Source organism: Manduca sexta, chromosome 23 (genome assembly GCF_014839805.1).
Source record: "Manduca sexta isolate Smith_Timp_Sample1 chromosome 23, JHU_Msex_v1.0, whole genome shotgun sequence".
Classification (NCBI taxonomy): domain Eukaryota; kingdom Metazoa; phylum Arthropoda; class Insecta; order Lepidoptera; family Sphingidae; genus Manduca; species Manduca sexta.
The window spans coordinates 15,492,854-15,516,337 of NC_051137.1; the positions used below are offsets into that span (position 1 = coordinate 15,492,854).

The following is a 23,484-nucleotide window of genomic DNA, read 5'->3' on the forward strand; positions in this document are numbered from 1 at the left end:
AATTAACTTTGTATAAGAGAATGACATACTCTAGCGTAGTACTTATTGATATTATATGTCTTTACTATATACTTTATTTGTTTTCTATTAGCATCAGCAATTTAAGAAAGATATCTTGGCTATGGCCGTAGACGGTTTTCGCTCGAATATTTAGATTTAAAATAAAATATATATCTCAGCAAATAATAATTGTTTGCTGGTGGTAGGATATATTTTATGTTTGCCCGGATAGTGACCACCGTACACAAGGTATTAAAACCCGTCATAGTGGCCCACGTAAATGTATCGCGTTCCGGGATCATCCTGTGTATCCAGTTCCTACAGGCCGGCATAATTATGTCGACTGTCGAGGGATAATCATCCCGTCAATCGACATTCTATCGGACCCCACTTCACTTACCATCAGTTGCACTTATGCTCGTTTCTATATAGAAAAAATATCTGTACCCACAAATAAATATGTTGTTTTTTGCAACATGATAACAAAGACAGACGGCCAAATAAGGATTATCTTTAAAACCTTTTTGCACCAATACATTGACCCCTCGCTATAACAAAAGTTTTATAACGAAGAAAATTCATCGTGATTTAGATTATCTGAATCGTGATAATAAAGAACTATGATTGATGGGGTACAAAAAAAATTGGGAATTTTGTTATACAAAAACCGTCATTGGATACATAAGGCTAAGTGCTTTATTGTGTTACTTGGCTAAGTGGTGGTAAAACGTGGCCAATTTGACTTGTTCGACGCAGTTTTATGGCTTGTTGACTTGCACGTATGTCCCGGTCACAAATATATTACCGAAACGAGACTATTTCGAGTAGACGGAACGAAATCCAAGATCATAGTTCCAGAGAATATAATTGTGAAAAATAATAAAAAAAAAAATTAACACATTTCCTTAAATCTATGGGGGTAAAATGGGGGGCCTAATCGCTAAAAATATCTTAATCCTATTTGAAATATGTTATTTAAATGTACTGGTCAATATTGTTATATTTCTGGTTTGTTTGCATTTTTGACAGTGAGTTTAAGGCCTTAAAACAAGCTGGGTCAAGTGCATTTTTCCCCAAATGTGTAAGTTGAGTGTTGTGATGCGCCATCTTTTGTTTTCATTATCAAATATTCAATTTATGTACCTATATATTCTCATCAGAAGTGATATACTTTTAATTTGATTTCATACTGCACATAATAAAATACGTCATTATTGAAACGTTACCTTACAATAAAAAAGTGCTTGACAAATTAAAAGATGGATTTTTTTTTATATAAGGCCACGGCAAAGTGATCCTTCTGCACCCGACGCTTAGGGTCAAAATGAGTGTTGATTAACGAGAATTGATTTCCTTTAGCCATTGTCTATTGTTTTATTTCCTAGTGTATTAAACGCAAATGTGACTCTAGTTCGTTATTCTTTTAAGAAACAAAAAAACAAGCGATTTTGATGTAATTTGTTACGATAAACTTGAACGCCATGAAAGAACATAATATTTTTTATATTCATTAAAAAACTGAAACATTCCTTGCAGCATCGCTCAGAATATTGCACAAAATTAAATATAAAATGTTCCCTACTATCACCAACTTTTAATTTTAATAATTTTCAACGTTTGAAATATATTTTTTCGCGATACAAAGTGAATAATTAAAAACACTTTGCCTCTGTTACTGCAAGAGCGTAATAAACTGCGCCATACGCCATCAGTACATTGATATAGTACTAAAAGGCGAAGTAAGAGAACGGGGACAGAAGAAATATTGTCGCCGTTACTAAATTTTAAACCAACATTTTATATTTTACAGAAAGGCAAGAAAATGGCACGCCAAAAGTGCGGTACAATAGCTTCGATAAGTAAGGGTTTTTACACGCGACGTTATTCTAAAAAGATGACAATACACTTTAAATGCAACCAACACGCAATAAATGCGATGCAGTCGGAATCTAGGTAGTTTTTAGCCATAAAACCGCGCATCAACTTTTTTCTATAATGGTTTTTCCATTTAATAATGCGGTGTGCATAGGCCCTAACTAATAAGTCCATTTAAAAGAATTCTGGATTAAATATCTCTCTACTAGGTGTTATCGCGGTGGAATGCCACATAATCGACCACGAAAGACTTCACTTACGATTATCTCGAAGAAGTAACCAGCATCAACACCAATTGTGACATCACACACACACACACACACCTCATATCCCTGAAGGGTAAGCAAACGTGCCTTGCATGTAGCTACGCCACAGAGCCACACAGCCAATGAGTCTAACTTAATAATGAAATGATAATACAAACAAATTGCTCTGTTGATGCAGCGTTACTTTAACATTATTACTTACTCGTCACGTAATAAGCGAATCGCGTGATCGGGTCAAACACAATGGTTGCTATTTTAGGACGCGCAGAATGTCTTACAGCTGTCGGACTGTGTTTATAATGGAGCTAATAAACCCTCCGGTTGGCTTATTATGTTCAAAAAGTAATAATAATTGTATAGTTGTTACTATAAAGACGTTACTAGAAACATGGATATGGCAGCCGAGACAAATGTCCGCAGGTTCAAAACCCAAGGGCACACACCTATGACTTTTCTTAAATGTGTATTCTTTGTAAATTATTGCTTGCTTTAACGATGAAGGAAAACATCGAGCGGAAACCAGCATACCTGAGAAATTATCTATAGGAATTTTGAGAGTGTGTGAAGTCTATCAATCCGCACTAGGCCAGCGTGGTGGACTATGGCCTAACCCCTCTCAGTGTAGAAGAGATCTGTGCCCAGTAGTGGTACAGTATATGTATAATAAAAGGCTGCTATTATTAGTACTATAAGGCTATTTTTGCTTGTATCTCGGCCTGCATGATAATGTTTTCCCGGCAAAATTTCATTTTGTTGTAGAGATTTTTCCGACTAAACTCCAAGATCAACGATATATTTTATAATTTTTATTACTTCTTTACACGTTAGCACATCTAACTTTGTTTCTATAAGTAATTTACCTAAATTATTCTTGATTTGAACATAAAGCATGCCATCCCTCTTTTACCAACTGCGTCATTCCACAAATTATCCCGCGATAAAGAATCTTGCACCTTAACAACTACCAAATCTTTAATAATCTTTAAAAAATGCTATGCAGTAATTTTAAAATCGTACAATAAGTTGTGAGTAAACTACGGAAGCGATATGATCTGATTTAATCAAAATAAAACTCAAGTTAATTTATAGCATTATTTCCATAATTTTTGCACATTATCAGAAACTTGTTTTAGCGTTAAGAGGTGAATAAGAATTACTTAAATAGCTGTCAAAAACATCACCGGTTCCTAGTTTAAACCTTATAACGAGGCAAGATGGCGGGTCATGACTTACAGCTGATCGAGTAAATTTGTGTTTTAACTAAGCATAGCACTGCGAAATTTTTATAAGTAAAACTGTATATGATTATTATAAATTAAAAAAGACCTTGAAATCAACAAACACGTGAGTAATAAAACTCTTTGTTTTACCACATAAAACAAACACACGTACAGACAAACAGAAACTTGAATATTTAAATGCATATTAATGTCATTTGTTGACTTTAGATGGCATTTATGGCATTCGTATGTTATTGTTTGCAGATTTATGAGGTAAATACGTGATTTTGCACTGGATACTTCATTGGTCAAGTAAAAAAGTTCTAAAACTGTGGTAAGATTTTAAGTTCAATTTCCAGTAAGAGTATTTGTGAGAGATCGTCCATTCGGAAACATTTAATATTGTCGCATTTTGGTGATTAGCACACTCCATATCAAACTGAGATAAGCTATGAACGATAGACATTTGCATCTATGTACAACTTCAGAAATTCTAGCGTGATTTTAGATTACAGACTCAACGTAAAATAGGCCAGCATAATTGTGTCGACTTGCGAGGTATAATTATCTCTCGTCATTCGTTACTCTATCTGAACCTCGATCCACAAACTTCGCTTACCGTCAGGTATAACGGAGTTTAATATGTTAGTGTAAAAAAAGGTGAATCAAAGAAAAAAAAATATAAAAAAAAACAATAAAAACAAAAATTCAATCAACATTAAACATTTCCGATACACCGTACGATACATATTTATTTACTCATGTGGAGTAACACGAGATTAATTGGAAACAACGTAATTACTTTGCTTTTAATTTAAAGCCGCCGATGTCTTTGTAAGGGATCGTCGGCGTATTTACATCAATAACAATTACGATGTTCGCGTATTGAATTTCCATAACATATTTTTGCTGGATTACAGATAGCGCTCTTTTGCGCGTCCGGCTTCTATATTGTTCATTGGATTATAGGAATCTGAATATTTTTTATTTTATTTAATAGTTTGACGATGAGTTGGTATATTGAGACAGAACTGGAAAGAGAGATCAAACATTTTCAATATTGATTCTATTTAGGGGCCTGCAAGTATTACGTAACGCAATTTTTGAAGATTTTTGACCCCCCACCCCCCCATGTAACGCGCCGTAACGTTTTCCTGTACGCACCCGTCTCCAAAAGTTATGTAACTCTAAAGTGTAATTTTTTTTGTAATCACAATTATTTTACCCAAAAGCGGCGATAGCCTAGTTGGGTGTGGAACGAAAGGAAAGCAAGCGATAATTCACAAAGAATACACACATAACTTTACAAAAGTCAGAAATATGTGCCCTTGGGTTTTGAATCTGCGGACATTCGTCTCGGCAGTCCGTTGCACAACCAACTAGACTCTTCGCTTTTCATAATATAAGGTATAACATCGCGTTACTAAATGAAACCACATACTTTTCTACTTGGAAATAACACTTTACATAAAGTTACTTAAGTGTGAGATGTAAAATAAAAAAAATTAAGTTCCGAAAATAAATATTATTAAAAAGTGATTCGTATAATATATGTGGTAGAATACTACAATGTAAACAAACATTTTACACAGTAACACCATCAACATTCATACAACAATGGTGCTAATCCACGGGGATATCTATTGTCTTCGTCTTAATCTTCCCATTCATCAAAGAATTGTTTACAATATCTGCAACTTGTATACATAAAGACAGTAATGTAACTGACAATCGACCACAAGACCGGCTGCCAGACTTCAAGACACTGAGCTCATTCTACATAGACCGGACCATCAAGAGCCAAAGAAAAGTTATATAATTGTAAAATGTAGGTATATATTGTAACTTTGACTTTGCGGATGACCAACACCTCAGTCCCCCCGTGACCATGAAGGGCGCAGTCTTCGAAACGTCGGGAGAAAATTAAAATATAAGAACCGTGATAAAATCCGAAAAATAGTTTAATTTGAATGCAACTGTGGTTAGAACATTAGCAGTGCTATTATTGACGGTGTAAATGTATTTGGTGGATAAAGCATTGTCTTATATGCATCTATTAAACATAATGATAACGTGTAAGTTCATAAAATTAATGTGTCATTGTTTAATTGTAAACAATAGCTGGTCTAGGAGTTACTAGAGTACTTATTTTCTAGATTTCTATCACTGAATAGATCATTGACGTATATTCTATAGACACGAACGTCCATATAAACTATATGTTCAAATTTATTTACTTGAACATCAAATAATTTTACTTATTAGACTAATATTTTTTATTAACATATAGGTTTGCACTTCGACTCGCATTCTTATATTATGAACGCCACTCCGTACACAACCACAAGCATCAATATTGACACTACTGTAATCAGTTTGAATGGATTACAGTTCAATTCAGTTGAACACAGTGAATGCAAGGAACGCCAAATCGAGTACGTAGTACATATATATCGATGGTGTAGATTGTATAAGTAATTGGTATAAATACAAGGTAAATGTAACAAAACTTTTATTCGTTGCTTCGCCGGTATCTACATCCTTAAGTACGAAGTATAAAACTACATCTGCATTTTTTCGGGATAAATAGTTTGCTTTAAGTGTATCCAACATTTGGTCTATTTGCGGAGAAAATTTCATCCGAATACATTGAGAATCATATTATCTAAAATAAAAAAGTCAAGATATCGCAAAAAATCTAACGGTGGTATAAAAAACTGCAAAAAATTGGCAACACATAAATCCATAGAAAAATGTGCGTGCAAATAATATCTAAGGATTCATTATACTTAATAATAGTTAATTAGCATATCAAGTCCAGATGTTCTAATATCGAGCTAAAAGTTGCCGCAAACTAATCGCCTCTGCACCAAATCACCAAAAATAAGTCACTGAAAAACGTACTTTATATTAGTTAGCAGACAGTAGATTTTACATTTATTTTTATTAATCATTTGAAGATTTGAATTTCGAATCAGCTCGTTAATAATAATTCTAAATTCAATTTGACTCTATGCTCTTAATTATGTATAACCGTATTTTTCAATTTCTTTATTATTTTAGTGCCAATAAGTTTGCAACCTTGACAATATAAGAATTAATAGCTATAAATACATCCAAGATGTCGCCCAGCATACAGCGCAAATACAGTTCAAACCATTTGACACGCTGCTAAGTGATTTGAAACGTTCATATCACGACTACAAGGTCGAATGAACAATACCAATTGAATAAATAATGTTCACGGTTATATAACATCATGTTTGTACAAGTAAAGAATTGTTAAGGAGAAAGTCATAGTAATTTAGTATAATTCGTTTTTAATCGCAGTATTGGCTTATAATGGATCATTTGACATTGCGTTACTAAGTTAAACTACATACTCATTTTTTTGTGAATAACACTACAATAAGTTACTAGAACCGTAAATGTGAAATAAAAAAGAGTAAGTTTGGAACAAAATAAATATCAATAAAATTTAAATTTTACATGCCCTAATGTCAATGGTACTACTCTAAGGGAATAGGGTACCGGACTCATTTTTGTTCTTTACTATTATCAAATATTTACGTTATATAAATTATAACACAAAAGGAATTATTAAAATCCGGTAAAAAATCAACAAGTTATAAGTCTTTGAATTTCGGTGGTAAGGGTAGTTAACGAGAAACAGAAAAGAGACAAAATATCCACATGTGACGTCATCGGGAATTACGACGCGTGCGAAAGAAAGAGATGAAGCGATATCCCCACATCGTGCCCACTTCTGCACGTTACAATATTTTAAATATGAATTACTCGCTCATTTTTTAACCAATTTTTATGCTGTTTTCGCAGACGTGCTTCTTTTTCGTATTAAAAGCCATTACATATAGAATAATGTACAAAATCAAGCATAGGCCGGTCCCCTATTCGTCGTAGCGGCAACATCACACTTACAGGCAGAAATACAATCACTCACACATCGTATTCTCAGTAAACTGCAAAATGACAGAAAAATCATAAAAGTAAACTGATGCGGCAGGGAGCTTTATTTTATAATATATTTTTTAGAACTTTTTAAGAGGAACAATTCTGTCATACAAATTGGTTACGTAACTTTAACAGTTTACGCAACGAAGGCAACGGAAGCTCTCAAAAGGATTTTTTTTCCTTATTGCAATATTTTCCATTAAAGCTCCGCCCCTATCGGCCATAGCGTGATGATATATAGCCTATAACCTTTCTCAATAAACGAGCTATCTAACACTAAAACAATCCTTCAATTCGTACCAGTATTCTACGAGATTAGCGCGTTCAAACATACTACAGCTTTATAAATCAGTATAGATAAAATCCAACACAATCTGCTACATCACAGCACAGTAACCCACATCATATCCACCGCATAAGCATGCGCGAAATGTACGAGATTTCTCAGAGTTCCCTATCTGACAGATAAACCGGCTTATTTAAGAATCTCTTTCGTGTTTAACATTCCGTACGTTCATTCTTTACGGCGGCGATAGCCTAGTTGGGTGGGGAACGGACTGCCAAGACGAATGTCCGTAGGTTCAAATCCCAAGGGCACACACCTTTGACTTTTCTAAAAAAAAATCATGTGTGTATTCTTTGTGAATTTATCGTTCGCTTTAACGGTGAAGGAAAACATCGTGAGGTAACCTGCACATCTGAGAGTTCTCTATAGGAATTTCGAAGGTGTGTGAAGTCTACCAACCCGCACTAGGCCAGCGTGGTGGACTAAGGCCTAATCCCTCTCAGTAGTAGAGGAGGCCCGTGCTCAGCAGTGGGCAAGTATATAATACAGGGCTGATATTATTATATTTTTTACGGCGTCTACGGTGCGCGGAAACACTTGGTAAACTCAGACGGTGTAATATTTTAGTTTAAAAAACCAAACAACCTACACCATGATTTATTATAACCAACGTATCGAGGTTGCTGCTTTCGTGTTTTGATTATAATGATTTATAGTTGAAAAACTTTCCTTGGTTGTGGTTTTGAAAACACCTGGTTAGAAGGTAACACATTAATTCATTACGTTCGCGGTGTATTAACTAAAGTCAGGATAAAAAACACTTTAACTGTTTATTTTAATAAACTACACACGCTTTTTATTCCCGAAGGTGTAAGCAGAGATGCAACCGGTACACCCACTTTTTGCCATGCATATTCCGTCCCATGATATCATAAGGAGCGAGCCTATCGCCATATATCACAAATTCCAGTCCGAAGTGATACTAAATATAAAAACCTAAATCATTGCCCGACACGGGGATCAAACCTCGAAGCCCTGCAGTCGTACCGCAATTCAACTACGAAGTAGTAAAAAATGTATAGTACAAAAATACCAATATATATATATTTGCAATACATTTGGTATTGGTTGGTTGGTCGAACGCATTTGGTATCACTCTTGTAATACAACTACGTCACCGACTCAGTTAATCAAACTAATTGATCATGAATGTCATATGGTACATTCTGGCCACCATTATGTCACATCACGATCTTCCACAACACAGCTCTGCTAACAAAATTCTCTCAGAAAAAGAGATGCAAAAACTCCACTCTGCGCATAATAATTCGGCCAAAAACAGCACGTCGCCAAGGTGTGTTATGTAAAAGCTAGTGGAACAATAAAACGGCCGTGTCATCAGCGGCGTCACTGAGCCACTGACCTAAATAGCAGGACAATATCGCAAAATGGCCACGGCGGAGATGTTGGCTGCTGGAAGTGGCTCGGATCTGTGTTTTTTTTTTATGTTATAGGGGGCAAACGAGCAAACGGTAAGTGATCACCGTCGCCCACGATCTGCAATACCAGGGGGCATGGAGATGCGTTGCCGGCCTTTTAGGAATGCACTCTTATTTTGAAGGTCGCCAGGTCGTCTTATACTGTTTCGAACAGGCCAGCATAATGAAGACTTGGACGGGGAAGGGGGGGGGGGGTTCTTATACGGTTTTGAACAGGCCGGCATAATGAAGACTTGGAGGGGGGAGGGGCTAATTATCTCTCATCAATAGACACTATCAGGAATCTAATCCACATACTCAACCAATGAGGCCTTTTGCTGGCCCCTTCTAAAAATCTATCGTCTTATAGGGTTAACGTATTTTCAATATGAGAAGAGAAAGTAACTCGGCTAATTATATGAGCCTGTGCACTATCTTCGGATCTGTGATTACTGTCCGTGAACTGTGGTAAGGTCTAACAGACATCCAATTTAGGAACTAAGTACTATTCACGCTCAACATTTTATTGGACCCCACTACACTTACCATCAGGTGCAGTAGGGATCTCTGCCGTGGCGGTACAAACAAAAAGATATAAGTCTTGCAACTTGCAACGCTAGTAACTACATTGACTACAATTAACTTTGAACAAACACACAATATTTACTACTTTTGCTTAAAGCAGAAATAGATTTCACAAAATTGGATAATTTTTTTTTTTATCAGTAACAGATATTTGCATTTTAATAACTCAAAAATCCGGCTCTAAATATTACAGTTTTACATTGAAAAAAATTCCAACCAGCCCGAACGTGATTCAAACTTTTCCAATATAAAATATTTGTTCCAAAGGCTCAAAGTTGAATAGATGCTTGGGCCGTTCATTTAGTTCGTTAGTTAATTAATATCAGTTGCGATATTCGACTATCTTTATAACAAGCCATTATGGCACACAGTTCAAAACTAAATTATTTTGTTTTAATTACAAAATCGTACGGTTAGGTGAACAATCTGGTTAATGTTCGGATTAAATTTTGAATATAGAACACTTATAATTCATCATCATCATCATGAGGCACATAAAATGCACTGCTGATCATAGGTGTCCCCTAAAGATTTCCAGACGGACCTGTCGAAAGCGGCATACATCCAGCGTGCTCCTGCGACTTTTAGCAAGTCGTCTGTCCACTTTGCAGGATATGTTGATATTAAAATTAAACTATTTTTCGGATTTTATGGCGGTTTTTATATTTTAGTTTTCTCCCGATGTTTCGAAGACTGCAGCCTTCATGGTCACGAGGGGGACTGATGTTGATGTTGATATGTTAGGTATGCAGAGAAGCATATGATATATCATGCACTATCATAGCCTAGCTCTACTTAGCTTTTACATAGACTTGAATTCTATCACCATACCACTCATATCTAAACACGAGCAATACATGCGTGTTTCTAGTTACGACTTGTTTTATGCAATTATGCTATGCTATACTACGCTATTATAGCGGGTCATAGCTGTACTGTAATTATACTTGTGTAGCACCATCATCCTACATGTGTACTACAATAAATATCATTTGAATTTGTTTTCCAAACAGAAAATCGAACCACGACCCTCACACAAACATCATATACCTGAACGGCAACTAATTCCATGACCATATCTTACTTAAAAAAAGCTGACCACACCAATATAAGTGTACCAGCTTCTAGACCACTTCCAGTGAAGCTAATAAACGTAAGTGCAGAATGTATAACGCAAGAAATGAAACGGACCCAAGTGGAGCGAAGATTTTGTACTGGGGCGTAAAAATAAGGATCCCGACTACAATCAGAGTTTTACTGCGCCCCGAGCGGTGAGGGTTAGGTACGTTTTTAAAGATGTAACTTTAAGTTAAACGGAATTTGCGTACTGCTTTTTATAATACTGTTTTTAATAGGCGTTTTTTTACGTAATGACTCATATTAAAAAAAACACACACACATTATGCTGTTATTCACTGTTAGAAAAGTACAGTCGGCAGGAAAATGTATGCAAACAAATTAATGCCAATAGAGCCTATAACTTATGAGGATCAAAAAGAAGGGTAGGCTTTAAGGTCAGATATTGCAAAAAACTGTAGTCAATCTGTAGGAAATTCGACTCTAATTCGCTTTTAAATAAAGTTCTGTATTCGTATGCAATATTTCATCCCCACAAATTTCAATAAAACATTACATAAAGATATTAACCATTATCCAAAAGTAAACATTAATTTACCGCTGATTCACGTTCGTGTTATTAAAATACAAATTATTTATGAATACATTAATGATATTCGTTGCAACATTCAATAAACTGAACATTGACTTTAATATTAAACATAATAATTCAAATATTAGTATAGTGTGCGATTTTGTTTGTGTAAATTATGAGTGAAAATACAGATTACATAGCAATGGCGAAAGGTGAAATATTCTGAAATGGACTTCGATACAACATAAGGGTACTAATATGCATAAATGTGGTCTGCAAATCGTTTTTATTATAGTTAGATTCTATATAAAGGGAAGCCGACAGGAATTGAGTTATATGGACCTTTCGCCACTGACAATAATATAATCTGTAAAATAAATTCAAATCACACCAAGCATGAAGTCTTGATACAGAACTGTTCATCAATAAATCCGACTCACACTTGCCCGGTTTTCATACGAAGCGCCATGCCTCATCTGAAGTGTTTGACGTTCAGTAACTTTAGGATATCTTAGTCAACATAAAGGGTCTTAGATTACATAATAAACGTACATAACAAATGAGTTTTTACATAACAACGTATGAACACATGGGCAAGCCTCATCATAATATGCAGAACTCGTATAAACAGTAAGAAAATAACCTACAACTCCAAAAAAGAAAGTACTGCATTGCGCTTCACTAAAATCTTTGCCACTGTTACATAGAGAGACAGATAGACTTGATATCTTAGGAAAGACCAGGGTGTGTGATATTAGTTGAAATTAAAGGTCAATTTTGAAGGGATATAGTGTCCGTTTACTGATAAACCATTTAAACCTTTTATTTTTCTACACGCACATCAAAACATAAAAAGAGAAAAACACACACACAGTTAACAAAATTAAAATTAAGGTCTCGCCATAGAATTGTTATGCTGTAAATATTATTTGCTGGTAGTAGGATATATTTTATTTCCGCCCGGATAGTGACCATCGTACACAGGGAGTTAAAACCTGCCATAGTAGACCACGTAAGTATGTAGCGTTCCGGGATCAGCCTGTGTATATCCGGTTTCAACCGGCCGGCATAATTGTGTCGACTGTCGAGGGGCAATAATCTTTCGTCAGTCGACTTTCTATTAGAACATAATTATAAAAGATTGCAGATTGAATAACTGATCATCTTAAAAGTATTAGAATTTGAAAAATATTTCTGACAACAACGCAGTAGTAACCTAAAATTTGATACAACATACAATACTGCTCAATATAATAGCATCCATAACGTTAAAAAAAAAACTTTCTCCTAGAAACGCTGGCCATTACAAACGATGAATGAAAAAGAAAACATTTAAAATAAGAAGTAAACAGAACCTCATTGGAGTCACATGGTCAGTGACGTTCGGATGCGCTTACGAGTGCTGACGTAAGAGCACTCATATATTTCAACGGTTCAAGGTCACTCTTGTTTGTACGTATTGTGAAAGGCGATTTTTTTATAGATTCACAGATTTACGTATCGAACTATACAAACTATATCGATTTCTTTAGTACTCAGGAACAACAATTTCGAGGGGGCAAATGAACTACAGAATGAATGACTGAACGAATTAATTAATTAATGGTTTTTTTTATGCAGGCAAAGGAAACTTTATATGGCACCTGGAAAATTAGTCCTAGTTAAATAAAGACGACCAAAAAATGCCTAGTCGGTCGCCATAATTTAGTAGGATTGCTTAATAATTTCTTTACGTTTCGCTTGTAAGACTCAATAGAGGAAGGACAGAATATAGCCGGGATTATTGCAGAGCTTTGTTTCTACAAATCTATTTTAGATCTTATTACCACGCCTTAGACTATTAGTGTCAAATTTTAACAGAATAATAATTCAGTAGAATTTTCCAGAACCCTCTTACGTAAAGCTCCTCATCGATGTACCTACGCTGTACGCTCAAACTAGATTTAGTAAAATAAATATTCATATTGGCTGTTATACCAGACTACCAGCACGTGCATATGCATTGTGCATACATGCATAATCGTCTTTATTTCCACAGGCTTAGAGCTCAACTATTGCACTCACGGATTAATGTACTTTCCATCCCATAATGTGATAGACTAGCCTATTCCCATATTGGACACAGTATTGATTTCAATTTGGTATATACAGAGACAAAATTATTTATGTCTGGCTGTTTTCTATGCCGGCAAAATGTAAGAATAGCAATAATTTTTTGCAGACGAAACCGCTAGCAAAACCTGGTACGATGATAATATTATTATAATATGTACAGTTAGTCACAAAAGTAGCTTAACACATTAAATACTTGAAAACGATTTTACACGTTAACTTTAATCGAAATATCCTTTTTTCTTCAACTAAAATAAAGAAAGCCCGATAAAGTTTGTGTAAAATAAAAACGAATAGGTATTGATACGGAAACAAAAGTTTAAAGGCGGTTTGAATATTTAATTTTGTTTAGTTATTTTTGTGGCTGACTGTATCTACATTATTTTTTCGTATTACTATCATAAAAATAGCATTCCATAGAAGAACGACCATGCGAACAATTTCCTAAAGTATTCTAGACATTCATTGATTTTTAATTCACTACCATGTGACCCACATATTCTTATATCGGACTATTATACTATAGTATTATTCAAATAAATTCTTCTATCATAATGTTCGACGAAAATCGACCGTCATACCTACATTCCCTGCCTACTCTATCATGCATAAAACCGTGATATATGTTAACGTGTCACCATATTAACCCATTTGCCATCGGAATGATGGGAATGTTAGCCGGCTAACATGACATTATGCGTGTTACGGAAAAATAACCTTATTATATAACAAATAATAAGGTATATTCCCGTGACACGCGTAATGTCATGTAACTGTCATGTAGCTGTCATGTTAGCCGGCTAACATGTCAAGCATTAAGTAGTTAATATCGATCAAATTCATACCAAAACAAAATCGACCCGAAACGGCCCAGTGATGTCATTGTCTCATTCGCAGTTATTATCCGTCATATTTTAATACTACGCGGCGACTACAATTTATACGAAATTAAATTAATAATATATGGGCATCTTATGTCTTTTACTTAGACGACTTACACCCTATTAAGTATACGGTTTATAGCAATGGCGAATGCTATTGTTCTTATTAATATATATTTAAGCTAAATAATGTAATTTTTTGTCTATATACTAGCATATTTTTTGATAAAAACAAACAAACTAATACATCATGCCTTTTTCTCTGACGGGTAGGCAGAGGTGAAACCAAGGCATTTACCTTTCGCCAAGTGTGTTCCGTCCCATGATGTGATGAGGGCGAGCCCATCGCCATATCGGGCACAAATTCCAGATTCTGGACTGATAGTAAGCAGGAAAACCCAAATGTTAGTTCCTCCGACCCGGGACCACAAAGCTGTCGTCGCAAAACTACGACACCAAGGAATTAAATTTTTTCACAAAAACACATTAATTAACACCATGAAAAAAATTTTCATTTCCATTCTAATAATCATCGTATGCATATTTATATATAAAGCTGAAGAGTTTGTTTGTTTGTACGCGCTAATCTCAGGACCTACTAAATTGATATCGACTTTTTTTTTTCACTAAAAGGAAGCTACATTACTTCAGAGCGGTATTAGCTACTTTTTATACCGGATAAATATTTTTCCCGGAAAAAAAATCACGGAGGAAGAGCCGCAGACCAAAGATAGTAATAACATAAAATTAGATAAACTGCTAAACTATTTATATATTGGAAAAAAAGCGATTAACATTATACCTCCATTACGCGATCCATTTAATCACATAACATAATTCACTCCAAAGATATACATATTAAACACATAAATATGAAATGAAAATATATTATAACGACGTCGCCTGACTGTCACATCAATTTGATGGCAAGACGAGCGTAGTTTACTTCGAAATTATCTTCAAACACATAAATCTGTACTAACAGCAGTTGCTTTAATATAAGTGAAAATATTATAGATTAAACAATATTATTAAACCTTAAACAAAAGTGCCTTGACCTTCATTTTTGTGTATCCGAAAATAAACAAATAAATGTTACGCGACGAGTGTTATGTAACATTAATTATTTAAATTGTGAACTCGATATTATGTCTTATCTCCAAGGGATAAGCGATATATTTAGAACTATATGGTAACTTTAGGAGGGTAGTTACAAATATATTTTTCGTTGCGTACATTGTTCCTTCAGCTTTGTACGTAGTCAAGACATTTGAGGCGCCACACGAGCTCGCTAACCAGTATTCAATTATCCAGAAACAGTACATTAATTTATTCCTCAAAACACATACAATATGCATAATTTTTGAGAAAAAAAACCACATGAGTCATAAAATAGGGAACCAAACTAAAATTAACCTATTATAATCGCATAAAACTACCATCAAACAAATTAATATGACATCTTCCTAATGACTTGACAGATCGAATCTCTAATGGCCACTTATTGACATATGAAAACTCTATCGATATGTAATAAGTTAAAATGGCCAGCGGGCTGTCGCGTGCCGTACTATCTGGCACAAGTTAATTGCATTGCCGTGATTCCACATTAATGGTACTAACAATGTAGGTATTTAAAACCCTTACTCGCTCGTTGATTACGTTTTAGACTTCTTTTTTTTTCATAATTACACGAAATTACTCTATGAATTGCAAAGGCTTACTGCAATTATGCGCGTTAATTGGTTATTTTTGTGTGTACTGTTTTTACAAATCGACTTGTTCGTTCTGAGTAATTGGTCTTTGTGCCAGGCGTGGATACCGTGATTTTAAATGAAGAATCGAATTTAATATATTATATATTATGTTAAACATGTATACCATATTATAAAACAAAGTTCCCTTTTTTGTCTGTGTCTATGGGATCAATTTTCTAAAAATCTACTGAACTGAATACTGAACGGATTTTTATGACATTTAGTATGGAGATAGTTTAAGACCCTGGGAAGGTTATAGCCATACTATCCCGGGAAAATATATAGCGGGACTTTTATCCCGGAAAACTCCTTCACGCCGGCGAAGCCGCGAGCAAAAGCTAATATATTCTATTTTTAAAATCGTTATACAAGATAACATCTTAGAATTCCATCTTTTCATTAATTCCGAGCAAATCTCATTCAATATTTCAAAAGTGAAACCTCCATGGCTACCATTCGCGCACATATTACAAAATATTAACTGACGGAATCCTTGACCGCGATACCATCAAGACTAAATTAGCGCACCGGCTCGTAAAAGATTCATCATCGGCAATTAAACAGCCTTTGATCAGCAGTAGCGTATCGCTAAAACTTCAAATATATACCATACATTTTTGGGTAACTTCCTGTGTGATCCGGGTATGACATCATTAGAAAACACACTAGATAAAGAGTCAATAAGTTTTAATTAGATTGCATTTAGCATTAGGAAAATAATAAAAAAAAAAAAAAAATTCCAATAAATTCAATTCCGAAGTCCGGCTTCAGTGATAGTCTAGCTCTTATGAATTATTTTGATTATAAAACAATTACAAAGGCGTGGATATGAGGGAACTCCGAGTTACATTCCACATTCATAATACAAAGAACGAAAGACGTTTATTGTTGGAAACAATAATAACAATTTTAACTAAAAGAATAAAATTAATATAAAACATATACAAATTCTAATTATTGCACCAACAATAGGTCCCCATTCAGTTATGTACTGCAGTAAGTAATACTGCAGCGCTGGTTACAACCTGGTTAATACCTACCCAATCTTCACAAAAAAATAATGAAAATACCTCACACGAAACTGACAACCCTAAACATCGTAATACTTGTAGATTAATTTTCATATTGGAATTAATATATTCTTATATACAGGCTGTTTTAAAAGAAAGGGGAAAGCGTAGGGCCGAGGTCGCGGGGGCCGCGGAGTGCGGGGCGGAGGTGAACTCAGGTGCAATTTCCTCCCCTTAATCTACAAACCAACATGTATTGTGTATATAGCTGATTTATACGTTAAGGCACTGTTATTGATTTAGAATACAGCGAATATTTGGACAGGGTTGTCACGCGCGTAAAAATATCGGAAAGAAAATAAAAGATAGGAATGCGGGGTATGTTGTGTAATTAAAGGACAGTGCTTGTAGTGTATGTGGGTGATTAAGCGGAGAAAAATGTTGCAGTATGATATTTCATTTGCTGCGTAGAGTTTTGTACTTAGAAAGAAAGTGGTTATTAATTTTATACGAACGTGATTATGTCTCGCGACATGCCTATAACTTTTTTTAATCGCAGTTACAACAGATATATTATTTTATACATGTCAAAAACATGCAAAACAAAACAATTATACAAAAAAAAATTAAACATGTCAATCAAAAATCTAAACTAAACAAATTATTTAACCTCTGTAAGAGAAATACAATATTTTAACTCTCAAAACTCAAAGCGACAACCCTAGATCAGAATAGATTTATCACTAACCGTTTATGACGTCATTAACCATGTCCGACATATTGACTCAATATTAAAGGCAACAAACGATGAGCCGATAAATCCTGAGGCTCGCCGATGACCTGTTACTGGGATGGGATAATGTATATCCCATTCTGAGGGATTTAGAGTTGGATATATGGTCATATTAAATGTGTTTAGATGCCGGGTTGGTTTTAAATGAGAAAGTATTTTAAACATTTTATGCTTTGCGTATAAGCTGTTTAAGGGATAATAGGTGAATAAGTTATTTAATTCTTGAATAAAAGATGTACAGTCGGCCACGAAAGTCGATCAACAAATACAAAATTCCAAATCGCATTTCAACTTTTGTCTCCGTATTAACAAACGGTTTCTCTTTACAAAAATAAGGGCTTTAGACTACAGAGGGCTTACTTAATTTTAGTTAAAGAAAAATGAAAATTTGAAATTAATGACTTGTGTGAATAAATGCAAAATCACAAATCGGTTCTGTTTTGAAATTTTGTATTTATTCAACAACTTTTGGAGCAGATTGAACATTCATATATAAAATCTGAAATTATTCTTTTTTCATTAAGATTTTTTCCTAACCATACTGACGATACATTCACATGTTTAGCAAACATATCGCACATCTACGCAATTAAAATTATACACCACATCAATATGTGCATAAATATATTTATTTTTAAACGTGGATGGATGAGAAACGCGTTCAATATACCCTTGCGGAGGCAGCTGGCGTCCAGTCACTCAAGTTGTCGGCTTACCTGGAACGAGAAAAAATCATTCATAGACCAGACTAGTTATAGCCGTTTATGGCTCGGGAAAAAAAACACATTCCGACGTCCAACACAGTGGCCGAAGGAAATCATCGGTTAATAGGTTAATAAATTTTCTAGGACATGCGCAAGAGTGATATAAGTGAGTTCGACTGTAAAATATATTGGTATACAATGTATGTAATGTGTTGCAAATATATAGATTGGTATTTTTGTACTATACATTTTCGACCACCTCGGTGGTTAAATTACTGTACGACTGCAATGCTGAGGTCTCGGGTTCGATCCCCGGGTCGGGGAAAATGATATTATTCTCTACTCAGTATCAGCCCGATATAGTAGCCCGGTGTCTGGCATTTTTGCCCGATATAACAACTCATATGACATGGTATGTATCATGGGACGTAAAACGCACGGCGAAATGTAAGCACCAGTTGCACATCTGTCTTCCCCTTCGGGGATAAATGCCGTGAGCATTTATGAGTGCGTGTACATTTGTAAAATGCTCTTTATTATACATCGCATGATCAGTAACCATTGCAATAAATTACGTTAAAATACAATACAATAAAATTAGTCTTCAAATTGACTTAAAAACTTCAATTAGTGTATTTTTAATTGTCCCTATATTCCGCATTAATCGCTCGAACGGATCGTGAAAGCGATTAATTAAATTAAAAATACATACAAAATAGACACCGCGGTACCTCAACGAGGAAAAATAAAACTTTACACGTGTCGACACGTTAACAATGATTCACACGTATCAATTTAAATTCTTTTTTCAAATCACGACACGAATAAATCTGGAACAGTTGTTAGGGCTTTTCATCCCAATAAACAGATCAGGGACATTAAGTGTCGGAATTTATATTGTTGTAAAATACCATTTAATTTAATTATATCGTTTAGACAATAAGAAACGTAGCCAGCGAGATTATTAGATGCCCAGGGAGTGAGTTAATTGATAATAATATACCGTCCGACGATGGCCGAGTGGACATTTTAAATAATGGTTTAATCTGTGTGATGACTAATAATTCTATTGTTGTATCTCCGATGCGTATTTACTTGTAAGATTTTATTGTACCTGAAGGCCAACAGTTCGACAAGTCAAGTATTGTTTATAGACGGATGATTTATCATCGTCTGATAAATATACGTATCTTGTTTAGTTGATTTCTTTCTTATACGGGCTCATTTTGACATTGCGTTACTAAATGCAACAACATACTTATCTTCATATAAATAATACTAAATAAGTAACTTGAACCGTAGATGTATGATAAAAAAGTGTAAGTATCGAACAAAATAAATATCGATAAAAATGTTTATGACGTAATATCGATAAAAAGTATTTTTCACGCCGTAATGCCACTACTATAATATAATTCGTCACAGGGTAAACATTATACTGTCAATAAAAAATACGTCACGCGCACGCCATATTCGCACTAAACTACAAAATGATAAAAAAATCAAAAAAGTAAAACTGAAAATTTTTGGTGAAAATATTCACCTTCGATGATTTTTGGCAGAATGATAGCAGAGGTAAAGATGAGTATGTGGTTTCATTTATTACACAAAAATAAGCCTGTAAAGTATAACTCTTTGAATCTGTAAAAGTATAAGGCATTGGTGTAAATAGTAAGGAATGTCCACACATTAGCCGTAGTCATATTATATTAGAAAATCGCGTTGCTATATAAATAGTGTTTTTTTTGTTTATACGGGTAGCAAAAATTGACCCCACTGCACCTGATGGTAAGTGGAGTCGACTGACAAGAGATGATTAGCCCTCGATAGTCGACACAATTATGTCGGCCAGTTAGATATACAAATTACATGTAAAATAACATTATTCTGATCCTGCTCACACTTCGAGTACGCCGAGACATTATTTACATTAGTTGCATTGAAAACAATCACACATGTTATGCACTCAGCAGGCTATAATTACTCATGATATAGTTTTATTTCAAGATATAATCAATTGTCTGTTCGACGCGATTAATAAAGATTACGATGAAATAGATATTAAAAGCGAAGACAATTATAGAAATCTTATTTGTACGTGTTTTTGAACAGTATAAATGTTTTGTGTATTACAGATTTTTATTTATACTGGAGAATCGACGAAATACATCTTCTAACCATATTGTACATACAATTTGGAAATTTACAACCGGCAGTTATTTGTTAACCCCTACTGTCCGATCTAGACCAAATTATTTTAGGAAATTATGCTGGCGGATCTAGCCTAAATTGTTTCAGGAAATTAATAATAACCTATAAAAATAGGTTGAGATTTAAAATTAGGACCTTCCGGTCTAAGAACAATATAAACTGAGGCTAAGTGTAGGAGGCAATAAATAAAAAATATACAGTAATCCATACAAATATTATAAAAGGAAAATGTTTAAATTATATTTCTTTAGTAACAAAAGTGAGTGTAAATAAGGACAGGCTCATTTCTTAAAATTCCAAAAAACCAGCCTGATAATCCAAGCCAAGCCAATAGTAAGTAAGCGAAGGGTGACCATTGTCCAATGTCCAGTAATGGGACATTCATAGACAAAAAAATGAACGCACAAAATGGCTGATTAATCAGCGTTTATTACACGACGCGACGTCCGCCGTGACTGTGTTTTATTATTTTTTCAAACGGGTACACGAGTGTGGGCCGGTTTAAATGTCTACATGTGTGTAGGGGCACCAGCTATTTTGTTATTGCCGGACAAGTTAAGAAAAGTTGTTGATGCGCTATTTTGTGACGAATAAATTTTAATCTCGATTGGAAAGGTACATTTTTATTTGTTTTATTAATTTAAAAATTGTATGTGGCGTTAGGCTCGCCTCATTTAACATCATGGAACGAAATGCACACTGTGAAGGGTGCATTGGGTGCGCTTCTGCCTACCCATTAAGATGAAAGGCGTGATTGAGTATATAAAAATAAAATTCATATTTGCAAGTTAAGTAACATAAGTCAAGGTCGCAGGAACACGCTGGGTGCTGGCCGTTTTCGACATGTCCGTCGGGAAATCTTTAGGGGAGGTTTATGTTGAGCAGTGAACTTTATGTGTTTGATGATGATGATGATGAAGGGAGCTAAACAGGTAAAAAATTTTAAATTTCAAAATGTACGATTTATTTTTAAACTACACTGTCATTTTCACCCTATTGTGTGACACGACGAGCTTACGATAGCGCCGTCTGAATAACATATTTTGGCGTGTACAAATACATTTCACAGACAAATCCGTGCCAATCTGGACGGCTGGCGTCCCTACGCATGGGAAGTACATTTTTTAATTAACGAGCCGGCTCTTTTGATACACGTAATGATTAAAACAAACACGGGCCGGTCACGGTGCGTATCGGCACCGCGTCGTCAACCGATAGGTTTATGTTCGCGTCGTATTTTAACCTTGGGCCACACTGATCTCGCACATAATCGCAGCAAATAGGATTTAAAATACTGCGTTACGGTAAAATCAAACGTCAAAAAACATACATTTTATAAATACACCATTTTAAAATTTATCTTAGTAAGAATAACAGTCAGCTTCGACGCTAAAGACAATAATAGATAATTAATGTAGCCCTAGCATTAGTGCGGAAATAGAAGATTTTATTTAATTAAACCTAATCTCCGATTATTAAATACGGACATAAAATTGCAATAGAATCCGTAACAAATAAAATTCTCAAAACACTAGCAACAAAGCTAACAACTCCGAAGAATAACGTTCTATCTACAAAGTTGCAAGATGCAATAGAACGTAAGACGATCTTACGGCCGTGACGTACACACTGCGCGTATTCATTTACAACAGATGTTTTCTATGAATTACAGCTGTCGGACATGTTAAATATTCCATGAATAATGTTAGTGTTAGTGATGGGTATATTCGATTTCGCGCGCAAATTCGCTTTCGCGTTTCTGGAAGTTTTAATCATTTCTTAATGCAATTAGAGAGGTTTTGATCAGTCTACACTATTAGTTATTTATTTCTACCAAGCAGCAGTTGTTCTGATATTAATTAATTTGTCAATGTACTCAGTGTTGTTATCTACTTCTCATGAAAATATTCTTATAAGAAATTTTATTTAGCGTGTTCGATTTTGACGTATGATACGTGTTAGAATTTTTCGGTTTAAAGGTAAAAATTAAAGAATTTAATAGACTTATTAGAGACTTTTACCTTCGACAAATAGCAATAAAGTCTAGAACCTAATAGCATCTGTTACTTTACTACCATATATCTATCTTCCACTACATTCGCATCCGATGCAGAAGGCACAACACTACTTTACACAATGATTCAATGTGTTAACAATACTCAATGTTTATCTAAGAGTTAATGCCCTCATATCAATTATAATCTTTGTCAGTACGCCATGAGTGTTCATTGCTAATTACAATTTAATGTGATTAGCTTTATCTATTTTTATCTGTCATTTTGTACCAAGTTCTTTCATTTGCTGTTAAAAGTGAGATATGAAGATCACAAAAAAACACACAAATCACGCCTTCATCTCCACAAGGATAGGCAAAGGAATAGGGCACTCAGTTTTCGCCATGTTTCGTCCCATAACGTGATAGGGCAAGCCTCTCACCATAACGTTACAAATTCTACACTCCAGGCTGATACATGAGCAGAATAACCCAATATCCATTTGCTCGAGCTGGGATTCAAACCTGGGACCTTAGAGCGCTGGTTATACCGTTCAATATTACTACGCCACTAAACATTTTTGCTATATTGTACGCAAAAGAGCAACCGGTCCATCTGATAGTAAACGACTCCCGCTGCCCAGGGGTTCTAAAAATGCCAAGGCCAAAGGTGAGCACTTCAGTATCAAA

The 23,484-nt window shown here is 34.8% G+C and overlaps 1 protein-coding gene across 5 annotated transcripts in view; it reads right to left on the bottom strand.

Annotated features, from left to right (window-relative positions):
- Positions 1–23,484, bottom strand: part of LOC115449328 (RNA pseudouridylate synthase domain-containing protein 2) — a 494,984-nt gene that overhangs the window by 164,232 nt on the left and 307,268 nt on the right. The window contains exon 2 of one of the 5 annotated variants that reach the window (XM_037442070.1): positions 18,557–18,602. The exons of the other annotated variants lie outside the window; for them this stretch is intronic. The gene's annotated coding sequence lies outside the window, so the exon portion shown is untranslated. The remainder of the gene's footprint in view (positions 1–18,556; positions 18,603–23,484) is intronic. 5 annotated transcript variants of the gene reach the window in all.